At 47.0% G+C, this 13,012-nt stretch overlaps 1 protein-coding gene across 13 annotated transcripts in view; it reads left to right on the forward strand.

Moving 5' to 3' along the window:
• The window catches only part of PPP2R5C (protein phosphatase 2 regulatory subunit B'gamma), a 140,346-nt gene that overhangs the window by 69,689 nt on the left and 57,645 nt on the right, over window positions 1-13,012 (forward strand). Inside the window, exon 2 of one of the 13 annotated variants that reach the window (XM_059686753.1) lies at window positions 8,988-9,142. The exons of the other annotated variants lie outside the window; for them this stretch is intronic. The gene's annotated coding sequence lies outside the window, so the exon portion shown is untranslated. The remainder of the gene's footprint in view (window positions 1-8,987; window positions 9,143-13,012) is intronic. 13 annotated transcript variants of the gene reach the window in all.

Here is a 13,012-nt window from a genome sequence, read left to right on the forward strand (position 1 = left end):
TTCTCGCTGAGACAAGAGACCTTATTAGCCTTTGTAGTCATGGGGAGGGGATGGAAGCCAAGAGGTCTGCGGAGGATGGCTGTTAAGGACCTTTCCCCCAGTCTGCTGTCCACCCCCCTGCAGCCTGCTTTGTGGGGCCTGTGGTCATTCTTATCAGGGCCGTTGGGGCCTCACCAATGTGTTCCAAGTTGCTTCCCTGCCACCCACAGCCATACCGTGTCCTGTACCCCTCTCCCTGCTGGCCAGCCAGCCTCCCTCCCCCACCTGCTCTCCGGCCAGCAGTCCCATTGCCTGGAAAGTGTGAGCCCTTCAGCGTTCACTGTCCTTTTTAGTGAGGTTTTAGATGGGAGTAGTACAACTAGATAAGTGTGTTCCATCTTCCACCTGTAATTACAAATTAAAGCATTATTTGTAACCTTTTTTAAAAGAACACTGAAAAAACTAGTTTGACTTGTTAAATTATAGCACACATATACAGTGAAATTCCAAACAACGTTGGATGATGTTGGTCTAGTTATTGATCTACGGGACATTCTTGAAGCAGTTGAGGAAGGCAAAAATGGGGCGTTAGGACGCCTGATGCCCAATAGCTTGTTGACACAATTCAGCATGTGGTGGATGTGGAGACCAGGTAGGCGTTGTCAGTGGGCAACAGCCCTTCTCTGCATTTCCCTTTCTTTGTTGTTTGGATATTTTTTATCCTCACCAGAGGATATGTTTATTAATTTTAGAGAAAGAGGAAGAGGGGAGATAGAGAGAGGGAGGGAGGGAGAGAGAAACATCAATCGTTTGCCTCTGATATGCTCCCCAACTGGGATCGAACCCGCAGTCTTTTTTTTTTTTTTTTTTAATATATTTTATTGATTTTTTACAGAGAGGAAGGGAGAGAGATAGAGAGTCAGAAACATCGATGAGAGAGAAACATCGATCAGCTGCCTCCTGCACATCTCCTACTGGGGATGTGCCCGCAAGCCAGGTACATGCCCTTGACCGGAATCGAAACTGGGACCCTTCAGTCCGCAGGCCGACGCTCTATCCACTGAGCCAAACCGGTTTCGGCATACCCGCAGTCTTTTGATGTATGAGACAACACTCTAACCAACTGTTTAGATTTTTTTTAATTTCGCAGTGAACATGTATCATTTTTCTGAAAACAAAATTTTTCAAAAATATGTAATACATGTGAATATATCATATATTAGCAATTAAGTCCCAGTTTTATTGAAAGACCAGTTATCAACCATACGCAAAGAGAAAGATAGGTTTATGCCCTTGGCTTTTTATGTTTCCCGCTGTGTTACCCACTATCAGTTCCTGTCCTGGATTTAAAAAAGAAAAATCACACGGTTCTTGCCCTGTTCCTATCTGGAAACCCTGCTGTGTTTTTATCCTGACTGCTGCTGGCACTCTGGTCTCTGAGAGGAGCGCCTTCAATCTCCTGGAGACAGGCCCAGAAATCTCAAGGAGCTGGGCAACTGGGTCACCTCAGTGTCTCCTGCACCCTGGTCTGTTGGCCACTTTCCACACTTTCCAGTTTTATTGATCTTCTTATCCTGTTAGCTTCTAGCCCTATTCTCCTCCCCGCCCCCCCTCCAAAAAAAGCTCCACTATAATCCTTTTATAAGCCTATCAAACTTTAAGGATTTTTTCCATTCAAATCTAGTTATGCCACAAATGGATCGAATGGAAATGTCTGTGAACTGGCGGAGGATTGGCTCCTCGGTGACCAAGCAGACACGTGTGCTATAATTGGATTTGATTCGCTCAGTCTTTCGCCACGTTTAAGTAGCTGCCCTCGCGCTGCACCGCTCTAGAACCAGAAGAGCAAAGCGGGTGCCTATGGTCTGTGCCGACACAGCCACGTAATTGAGTTACGCACAGCCAGACACTGCCAAATCGAGAGCCCACCTTTCATTAGGGACGAGTTTAGTGGCTGAGTACAGTGCATTGGTGGCCTGTGTGGAAATGCCTGGGGAGGACAGATGGCGTTGCCTCCATAATGAACATTATTTTAAGGACAGAGCATAAACAGTATTGAGTAGAAGCTAAGAAGCTAAGAAGTCTCCTGATGCGCAAAAGCAAAAACCTGTAGTGTTTACTGCAGACATATTCTATCTGGGGCATTGCTCTGAGCACAGCACATTTGTTAATTCACAGGAACCCACTAGGGACCGCGAATCCATTTTCCAATTGAGGAAACAGGCCCCAAAAAAGTAAAGTACCATGCCCATGGTCACCAGAGTGGTAACAGGTGGAGCTGGGATTCCAACCCAGGTATCCCCACATTCCCACCCAAGTTCTGACCCCTTTGTTCTGCTGCCAGTGTCTCAGGGACTCTGTTAGTGTTTGTAAGTGAAGGAGTCGGCATCAGAAACCAAGGGGCAGTTATGGCCTCGGAGTGCCATGAGCATATGTTGTTTTGATTTAACTATAAATTGTGGGCTATAAAGAATAAGTTTTTCAAAATGCTTTTTACAGAGTCATAGAATTTATAGAGGACTAGACCATAGAGATTTCCTGAATAGGCACCAGCTTAGATCACCCTATTCAACAGGCAGCTTCAATGTAGAGCTCAGGGCAGCATCCTGCTCCAGATCCCATAAATGTGCTCTGTGTCTAGCCGGGCACTGCCACTGCTGGGTACACCAGCGTGGTGTTCCGTTTGTAATAAAACCCTCTGGTTTCAAACACAGAGAGCAGTCTGGAGTAAAGGTTTCAGGGGGGGCGGGGGGGGAGGGATCGTTGGCTGCCAAGGGGGGAAACTTTGAGACCAAGGGAGGCCGCAGGCCAGGCCAGGAGCAGTGCCTGAGATGGCCAGGTGACCCAGAGGCTGGTATTTCCCAGGAAGAGCACATTCAGTCGACCATCATGTTGTGCCCACCCTGTCTCAAAAACCATTGTGGCTACAAGCTCCCAGGGGAACGTCTTGTGTACGGTTCCTCTTGGCACTGCTAGAAGGTTGGCACTGCCTGTAGTGGCTGCCTCCTGCCATCCCCACAAGAGAGTGGACAGTGGAGCTCCTCTTCCCAGGACCAGCTCACATAGCCTGAGGCGGAGCCCCATTGTACCAGCTGACTTAACCCTTACCAAACCCTGCCTCCTCAAGAAAGGAGGAATTGAATGGAAGTGTGTACATATATGATTTGAAGTATAATTTCAATTTCTTTTGCAATTAAAAAAATTTTATTGAATTCATTGGATGACATTGGTTAATAAAATTTTATAGATTTCCGGTGTACAATTCAATAATACATCATCTGTATACTGTATTGAGTGTTCACCACCCAAAGTCGTTTCCTTCCATCACCATTCATTCCCCCTTTACCCTCTCCTACCTGCCCCTACCGCCTTTCAGTTTCTTGTGCAATTTGGGATAAAATACGCAGAAAAGGATTAGCTAAATGTCTTTCAACAGATACCAGAACACTAGAGTATTTCTTGTTTTAACTAATAATAAAAACATCAGATGTTAAAGTGGCATGTTCTTCTCCAGGGTAGTGGGCCCTGCGGTGATACACTAAATGGATTACAGTTGTGTGTGATTTGGGCGGCATGAATGTGCTCGGGCCCTTTTATAAAGTGGCGAGCGGTGGGTGTCTCCAAGGTCAGCTGGGGAGCCGCTGCTGGAGAGTTTCCTAAAAAATAGCAGTGAGCTTCGCTTTTGTCCTCTCTGTGTGCTCCATCCAAGGACCCACCTAGACTCGGCCTCAGAGCCATGACTCCCCCGTGACAGGAATGTCGGGGAGGGTTTCATCACAGAGCAGTGTCACCACTAATTACCCCTGCCATAAAGAGGCCTGCTTTGGGGGGTGCAGGTGGGAGTGAGCAAAGTGCTGGGTGTCTCTCCCAGGATTACCCTCCAGTTTCACAGACCTGGGACCAGGCCCTGGCTGGTCACACTTGCCCGGCATAGGAAGACCTGCTGTGGGCTTGTCTTCCTGCCAGGGCAGCCTTGCAGTGTTTCTGTCTACTGTATCCAAGCTCTGAGTTTAAAGCCTTCTCTTTATAATTTATGTATTGAGATAGTAAAGTGGCAGGCGTAAGCAGTGTGAAGTTTCCATTTAGTTTATGCCTCAGGATTCTTTCTTGCCCTCTACACTGGGCAAGGGGTGAGGGCGCCCTGTCTAAGAGGGATGCCTTATGCAGGAGTGTGGAAATCACTGGTTATGAACACCTGCAGTTTTGTCCCATCAGCATCATTAGTTTATGTGACACATTTGTTGAGCACCTGTCATTTGCTGGGATACAGAGGAGGTGGAGGATGCCATGCCCCCTCTGTTCCTCCTAGGATTACAGTGAGAGTCAGGAGGCCCCGGGGAAAGCTTGTCCAGTCCCCAGGAGGCCATAGGCCACTCCCCACCACCAGGAAGAACTATCATTTTTCTTTATTGGCTTGTATCTTTACACTGTTGGCCTCCTACCAGGATTAGTTGATGACCAGGTGAGGTATAGAGTGTAACCCAGCATAGGTTAATATTAACACTATTGCCCTAGCCGGTCTGGCTCAGTGGATAGAGCGTCAGCCTGCAGACTGAAGGGTTCTGGGTTCAGTTCCAGTCAAGGGCATATGCCCGGGTTATGGGCTAGAGCCCTAGTAGGGGGCATGCAGGAGGCAGCAGATCAATGATTCTCTCATCATTGATGTTTCTATCTCTCTCCCCCTCTCCCTTCCTCTCTGAAATCAATTTTTTTTAAAAAAAATGAGCACTGTTAACTAATACTAATCCCACAGGGGTGGAGATGAAGAGGTCAGCAGATGCTGGGAATGGGGACTAGAGGGATTTAGCACCGATTTTCATCTGCTCCACCTCCCCATGAGAACACATGTGCATACACATGGTCCCTGATTTTGTGGTTCCTTGTGCATGTCATGATGCGTGTATCGCTTTAGGGCCCTGAGTCCCAGGATTCTCTCCCAGGTCTTGGCACACAGGCCCTGAGGCTTATTTGACTGTGTTGTCCCTTGATTCCCCCCTGCTGCAGCCCTGGGTCAGACGTCATGTGTTAAGAGCCCAGAATTCATCATAAAAGAGCTTGTGTCCAGAAAGAACCCCTTGTATCTGTCTGAGACACAGAGAAAGGAAAAGGGGATATAACATAGGAACTGAGAAGAATGTGTGCATATTTCCAGCATGTCCTTCCCTCAGCTCTGCATTGTTGTGTCTGCTGGCAAACATATTCAAATTTTCAGAATCTTCCTTTGGCAGCTCCTTGTTCATCATATGTGATAAAATCAGCCATTTTTCCTGAAATGGTACCTGTCCTTATGCTTTAGATAATGAGCTATGTTGGTAACTGGTCACCATGTACATACAGTAAGATTAATATTTAGTGTTTCACCAAAAGTGCTAGTCTAAGTGGAAGATGAAGTGATATGGATCCACCCAACGTGTTCAACGCACTTGTCCTAATGGGGAGTGTCTAGCTGTTCCCATAAGGCATTCCAGAAGGAGGTCTAAGCAGGAAACAGGGTCCTTGTCAACAAGTCAGGCTGTTTGGGGATTTATATCTTTTTTAGAGGCCTGGTGAACTGATTCATGCATCAGTGGGGTTCCTCGGCCTGGCCTGTGGGGATCAGGCCGAAACTGGCTCTCTGACATCCCCCAAGGGGTCCCAGATTGTGAGAGGGCGGTTCTTGGGTGACACACCCCAGAATCGGGGTCCCTCCTCTCTGGTTCTAGGGTGTGTCACCCGAGAACTGCCGCTGCCAAGTCACTGCAGCTCAGCAGCTCCTGCGATGAGCACCTGTCCCCTGGTGGTCATTGCACATCATAGCTACTGGTCAGACAGTCGCTTAGGCTTTTATGTTCCTAGAAGTCTGACATATCTTCATCTTTACTTATAAAAAAGCCAAGGGTCCTAACCGGTTTGGCTCAGTGGATAGAGCGTTGGCCTGCAGACTCTAGGGTCCCAGGTTCGATTCCGGTCAAGGGCATGTACCTTGGTTGCGGGCACATCCCCAGTAGGGAGTGTGCGGGAGGCAGCTGATCGATGTTTCTCTCTCATCGATGTTTCTAACTCTCTATTCCTCTCCCTTCCTCTCTGTAAAAAAATCAATAAAATATATTTAAAAAAAAAAAAAGCCAAGGCTTCAAATTCAACTAAGATCACTTGAGTTTCTCTTACATGTCAGCTGTCCCAGGAGGTGAGGACATGTTTCTGAACATACATGTGGGTCCACAAGAGTCATATAGCTTCAGGAACCTGGGGCTTAGATTGCCATGACTTCACCCTCTTTTTACTATAGTGGAATCTAGACCAGAAATCATTTGTTTCTTCCAGGATACTTCTTCACTGAAAAATTCACTTGCCCTAAGAACTTTTCTGCGGAAACCAGTCTCTCCTGGCCTTCTCTTATCTCAGTGTGCCGCACTGCCTCCCCACCCAGTCCCTGGGGAGGATGCCAGTTCTCAGGGGCAAAGGGTGGGGCGAGCTAGACCTTGGCTCCAGTCACTGTTTTTTGAAATGGAAGTATCTGTCTTATAAAATTACACTATAATTTTTGAGAAAGGGACGGGGTGGGAGTTGGCGGGGGGGAAGTTGTGAGGAAAGTGAGTATCACTCCTTTCTATATGTACAAATAAAGGCGAGCTGAAGAATCACAGAAAAGCCGAAAGGGAGGGCAGATCTCTAATGTCCGAGGAGAGAGGAGAGAGCTTCAGGTTTGGGCAAACAACTTGGCTGTGGGATCTACACAAGATCTGCTCATCCTGAGCTGGTTTCCACCCCAAACTTGGCCCTTGATGGACTACAGAGTTGGGTTTAAAGGGAACACTCAGTGGATTTTTAGCTACTGGTTGTCTCTAAGAAAACATTATTTTAAGACGAAAGTATCCATGTAGAAACTGCTGGCCAGCCTTACATTGTTATCATGTTTCTATGCAAATTAGCTTAGTAGGCAGGACACCTGGGAAAGGGGCCAGAGTGCTGGGAACGGAGGAATGCTCCCTGCTTCTGACTCTCTTTTGGAACACTGGCTAACAGAAGCTCCATGCAGGTAGCCAGCAATGGCGTTCTTCAACAGTGAGCACTCCTGTCTGTTTTGAGTCACCACTGTCACTCCATCTCTTTGAAATTAGGTCCTGCAGACAGTGCTCAGGGGCTCAGTGTTTATGAAATAACTAGAGGCCTGATGCACGAAATTTGTGCAAGGGCCTTGGCCCCCCACCATTGAGCTTTGTCCTGAAGGAAGGACTTCCGGAAGGACATCAGGTTTAATTAGCATATTACACTTTCATTATTATAGACTAGAGGCCTGGTGCACAAAAATTTGTGCACTCGGGGGGGGGGGGGAGGGGGTCCCTCTGCCCGGCCTGTGCCCTCTCGCAGTCTGGGACCCCTCGGGAGATAACGACCTGCTGGCTTAGGCCTGTTTCTGGGTGGCAGAGGGCAGGCCCAATCCCTAGGTACAGCCTCTGGACGGGCTCAGAGCAGGGCTGATTGGGGAGTTGGGGCGCCGCCCCCTGTCATGCACAGAGCAGGGCGGGTCAGGCGGTTGTGGCGCCACCCCCTGTCACGTTCAGGGTAGGGCCAATTTGGGGGTTGGGGCACCGCCCCCTGTCATACTCAAGGCAGGGTCGATAGGGAGGTTGCGGCGCCACCCCCTGTCACGCACAGAGCAGGGCCCATCAGGGGGTTGGGGTGCTGCCCCCGTCACGCACAGAGCAGGGCCCATCAGGGGGGTTGGGGCTCCGTACCCTGTCACGCACAGAGCAGGGCCCATCAGGGGGGTTGGGGCTCCCCCCTGTCACGCACAGAGCAGTGCCGATCAGGGGGTTGAGGAGCTCCCCTGTCACTCACAGAGCAGGGCCGATAGGGGAGTTGGGGCACCGCCCCCTGTCACACACAGAGCAGGGTGGATCAGGGGGTTGGGGTGCCGCCCTCTATCACCCACAGAGCAGGGCCGATCAGGGGGTAGGAGCGCCGCCACTCTCACACTCAGGGCAGGGCCGATGGCGAGGTTATGGCTCTACCCCGTCACACGCAGAGCAGGGCCCATGGGGCGGGGGGGGGGGGGGGGTTGGGGTGCTGCACCCTGTCACACACAGAGCCGCAGGGCGATCAGGGGGTTGGGGAGCTCCCCCCTATCAGGCACAAAGCAGGGCTGATCAGGGGATTGGGGCGCCTTCCCCTGCCACGAACAGAGCAGGGCAGATAGGGAGATTGTGGCCCCTCCCCCTGTCACACACAGAGCCGCAGGGCAATCGGGGGGTTTGGGCGCTGCCCCCTGTCACACTGATCCCGGTGCTGGGAGGCATATTACCCTTTTACTATATAGGACAGTGAATGATGAATGGGTGGGGGCTGGCTGGTTTGCCCTAAAGGGTGTCCTGGATCAGGGTGGGGGTGCCCACTGGGGTGCCTGGCCAGCCTGGATGAGGGGATGATGGCTGTTTGCAGCTGGTCACACCCCCTTCAGGGTGGGGGTCCCTACTGGGGTGCCTGGCCAGCCTGGGTGAGGGGATGGTGGATGTTTGCAGCTGGTCACACACCCTTCAGGGTGGGGGTCCCCACTGGGGTGCCTGGCCAGTCTGGGTGAGGGGCTGAGGGCTGTTTTCAAGCTGGCGGGTGACTGAAGCTCCCAACCGCTCCTTTTTCTCTTTTTGTTTTTTTTTATTATGGGCCAGCTTTAGCTCTGGCTCCAGCTCTGAGACCTCTGCTGCTGAAAGCAGGTTTGTTTGGGTTCTATAATCTCGAAACACTGTATCAACTCCAGCTCTGAGATCCCAGCTGCTGAAAGCAGGTTTCTGGGGTTTTGTTTAGCTTCTATATTTGTAACTATGTTTCAAACTACAAGCTCAGAGGCCGGCAAGGCAGGCGGGGAACGTTGGTTTCCTCCGTCACTGAAGCAAGCAAGCCTCATGTTAGCTTCCAGCTGCTTGGCTGCCGGCCGCCATCTTTGCTGGCAGTTAATTTGCATATCTCGCTGATTAGCCAATGGAAAGGGTAGCGGTCGTACGCTAATTACCATGTTTCTCTTTTATTAGATAGGATAACTGCTGAAGCCCAACCACAGTGTCTCCTCAAGTCTAAGTGCTAACAAGCAGAGGTCAAACCATTCTAAGGGTTACTAAGAAGGAAGGAGACAACAGCTGTCAAATGAAAGACACAACTTGATTTGGGGGGCGTTCACTTGAAAAATGTGTGTTAGAACAGACAAACTGATACTTGCATTTTGACATTGAGAAGTTTATTGTCATTTTGCAGACCACTGAGTTAGGAATAGTTGAGTTAGGAATTAACTCAATTTTGAAATTATGTGGATACTAAGGGTCAGAGTAGAAGTTAGTCTTATTGCTTCAAATACATAAAGTGAATATTTCATTTAGTCATGTTCATCTTGCTTTCAAATTGTAGACGTTTAGATTTCTAAGGTAGGAGTTCGTTGTTACCACACCTGAGGAACCAGAGCCCAGGCATCATGGTTGCCTCCTAAAAAGACTGGGAAACTGGTTTCATGGACCAGCCTTCTCTTTTAAAGTAGCTCTTCACGCTTCCAGCATCTTAATTTCAGTCCCTCAGTCCCTTCGGAACAGATCTTTCTTATTCCCAGGTCAGGTTGTATTGCTCATCTGTTAGAAGCCCTCTGTGATTCGGATCTCTCTACCCCTGGTACTGCTCACATTTCTCTATCTAAGTGCCTCTAGCTGTGAGATCCAGTGCTAAAATGCCTGTCACCAGCAGTTTCTTTGAAGACCTTGGTTTTATCTTGAGTTTTTGTAGACTTTGCATTCTACTCTGATACTTGTGAATGTAAATAGGTTTTAAATTATGCGACCTCTTCTTCATTAAATTACCTGAATTTGTTTCCTTCAGATTGATTTGTTCATTCAACAAATATTTGAGGTCCCACTGTGCTCAGCCCGTGTTAGCTATGAAGGCTAAAGTGGTGAATAAGACAAAGACCCTCCTCTGTGAGAATTTCTGATTAAGGATCCTGTATTATTAATTTAGGCCTTGTGAAATAGAATCAGTAGTGTCCTAATTTAAGGTTCTGTCTTTTGGGGAGGAATCGATTTTCCAGGAAAAAGCACCCTATTTCATTTGTCCCATAACTCCAGGGCCCTCTGGTTTGAGAAGTGGGCTCCTATAGATAACATCTTACCCCTGAGGGGGCTTCCAGTGCCTCCACAGCAGGCCTCAGCCTCTTGAAGCTGATGTGGCTCCTGCTCACTCTCCTCCAAAGCCAAGCTCAAGGGACCCCAGGAAACGCTTCCCTCAACCTGTATCCCTGTCCCCCAGCCCCTGGATCCCTACTGTACCTCACATGTCTCGGTCATAGCACTTCTCACAGATTTTAGTTGTTTTCTTTTAGATCAAGTACAGTCATTCCTCCTTACCCACAGAGAGTATGTTCCAGTATCCCCAGTGGGTGCCTGAAACTGTGGCTAGTACTGAACCCTACCTATACTATGTTTTTCCTTACACCCTAAGAGATTAATACTAGTGAATAATAAAACCGAACAATAATAGTATACTGTAATAACTATGTGAATGTGTTCTCTCAAAATATTGGTATTGTACTTTTCTCACCCTCCTTGTGATGACATGAGATAGTATCTATGTGATGAGTAGAAGTGCGAGAATGATGTGACACTGTGGCATCATGTTAGACTACTGTAAAGCAGACGAACACCAGCTACCTCGACACCACAACAGTTCATTTGATAACTTAGACGGCGCCTAAGTGACCAATGGGCTGACAGCATATACAGCGTGAATATGCTGGACAAAGGGATCAGTCATGTCCTGGATGGGACAGAGTGGGACAGCGCAAGATTTTATCATACTACTCAGAGTGATGCACAATTTGAAACATGAATTGTTTTTTTTGTGTTTTTTTTTTTGTTTTTAAATATATATTTTATTGATTGATTTTTTACAGAGAGGAAAGGAAAGAAATAGAGAGTTAGAAACATCGATGAGAGAGAAACATCGATTCAGCTGCCTCTTGCACACTCCCTACTGGGGATGTGCCCGCAACCAAGGTACATGCCCTTGACCGGAATTGAACCTGGGACCCTTCAGTCTGCAGGCCGATGCTCTATCCACTGAGCCAAACCCGCTAGGGCTGAAGCATGAATTGTTTAATCTCCGGAATTTTCAACAATATTTTTGGACCTCAGTCAGTCACAGATAACTGAAACTGCAGATAAGGGGGACTACTATATCATGGTTTAATTTATCTCTGTGTTGTCAATGTCTAGTAACAGTGCCTGGCATGCATGTTGGATAAGTTTTTTAATTCCTTATGTTACAGGCTACATACTCAGGATTGGAGCCTACTCAGACCTGTTTTCATGTCTCAGTAGCTTCACACCAGATGCATTAGATCTGATAAGCAAATCATACCCCCAATTTATATTATACATTTGGGATCATAATTGCTTATCTTTTCTAAGAGAAAGAGGAAGAGGGAGAAACTTTATATAAATAGAAAATAATTAGAGATCACTTAGAACTTCACCTTGATTGGGAAATTTTTTTCACTTAAAAATAAAACACAACAATATCCAGAACTTAAATTCTTCAACATAAACACTAGGTAGAGGAAGGAACGTTAGAAAATGTGTTGGGAGTGCACATGTGTGCATGTGTTTCAAGGTTAGTTTGGAGGTTTTCAGTGTTGATTCATCTAGAGCAGTGGTTCTCAACCTTCCTAATGCACGACCCTTTAATACAGTTCCTCATGTTGTGGTAACCCCAATTTCATTGTTACGGATTGAACATAATTAAAGCATAGTGATTAATCACAAAAACAATATGTAATTATATATGTGTTTTCCGATGGTCTTAGGCGACCCCTGTGAAAGGGTCGTTCGACCCCCAAAGGGGTCGCGACCCACAGGTTGAGAACCGCTGATCTAGAACATTGTGGAAAAGGCTTACATGTACATACAGTATGCCTGGGCTGTGGCATGGAGCAGCTCTGGGAGGACACTAACTGGTGACAGTGGATGCCTTTGGGAGAAAAGAGGGTGTTTTGGGGGGTTTTTTTGTGATATGCACATATTATGTAGCTTTTTTAATTTGAAATATAACACATACAGAAGCATATAAAACAAGTACAATGAATAATTATAAAGTAAGTGCTCATGTAACCACCAGCCAGACCAGGCACCCAAAAGCCCCCTCTAGGTACTGTCGGTACTGTCACAATGTCCACGTCATTCTCGCACTTCATCTCATCACATAAACACTATCTCATGTCATCACAAGGAGGGTAAGAAAAGTACAATACCAATATTTCGAGAGAACACATTCACATCGTTATTATAGTATACTATCATTGTTCTGTTTTCAGGATGCCATTTTGATGCTTTATGTAAATGAAATCATACTGAGTTAATCCTTTTTATCTCCCCTCTTTCACTCAACAGTGTTTTGTAAGATTTATCCTTATTGTGTATAACTGTACTTTATTTATCTCCGTAGTTTTGGAATATTATAGGGTATCCACTACTGATGGACATGGGCTGCTGCGAACATTCTCTTACCTACGTTGTTGAGCACGTGTGTGTGAGCCTCATTGAGTGGGTTACGTGCCACAGAGCACGTGTCTGCCCTGCACTCCACCCGACCTGCAGCCGCTCAGCACTGTGTGAACTCCTGCTCAGCGCCTCCCAGCACTGTGCATCCTCAGACTGTTAAATGATTGTCGATCTGTTGGGTATCTAATGGCATCTCATTGTGGTTTCCATTTGCATTTCTCTAGTTATTAATGGGTGACGATCCTTTCATATGTGATTAGCCATTTGGGTACATTTTATGAAGTGCCTGGTTATGACTTTTGCCTACTTTTCTCTTGGTACTCTGGATTTTTCTTACTGATTTATTGGAAAAGTTAATATATTCTTCATATGAATTCGTTGGCTATATGTATTCAGGTAGTTCCCCTACTCTGTGGTTTGCCTTTTTATTCTTGGTGGTGTCTTGATGAAAAAAAAAAGTTTGATTTTTTTATAATTCAATTTAGCAATCTTTTAAATTTTCTGTTTTTATTCTTAAGTTC

The sequence above is a fragment of the Myotis daubentonii genome, chromosome 1 (genome assembly GCF_963259705.1).
Source record: "Myotis daubentonii chromosome 1, mMyoDau2.1, whole genome shotgun sequence".
Classification (NCBI taxonomy): domain Eukaryota; kingdom Metazoa; phylum Chordata; class Mammalia; order Chiroptera; family Vespertilionidae; genus Myotis; species Myotis daubentonii.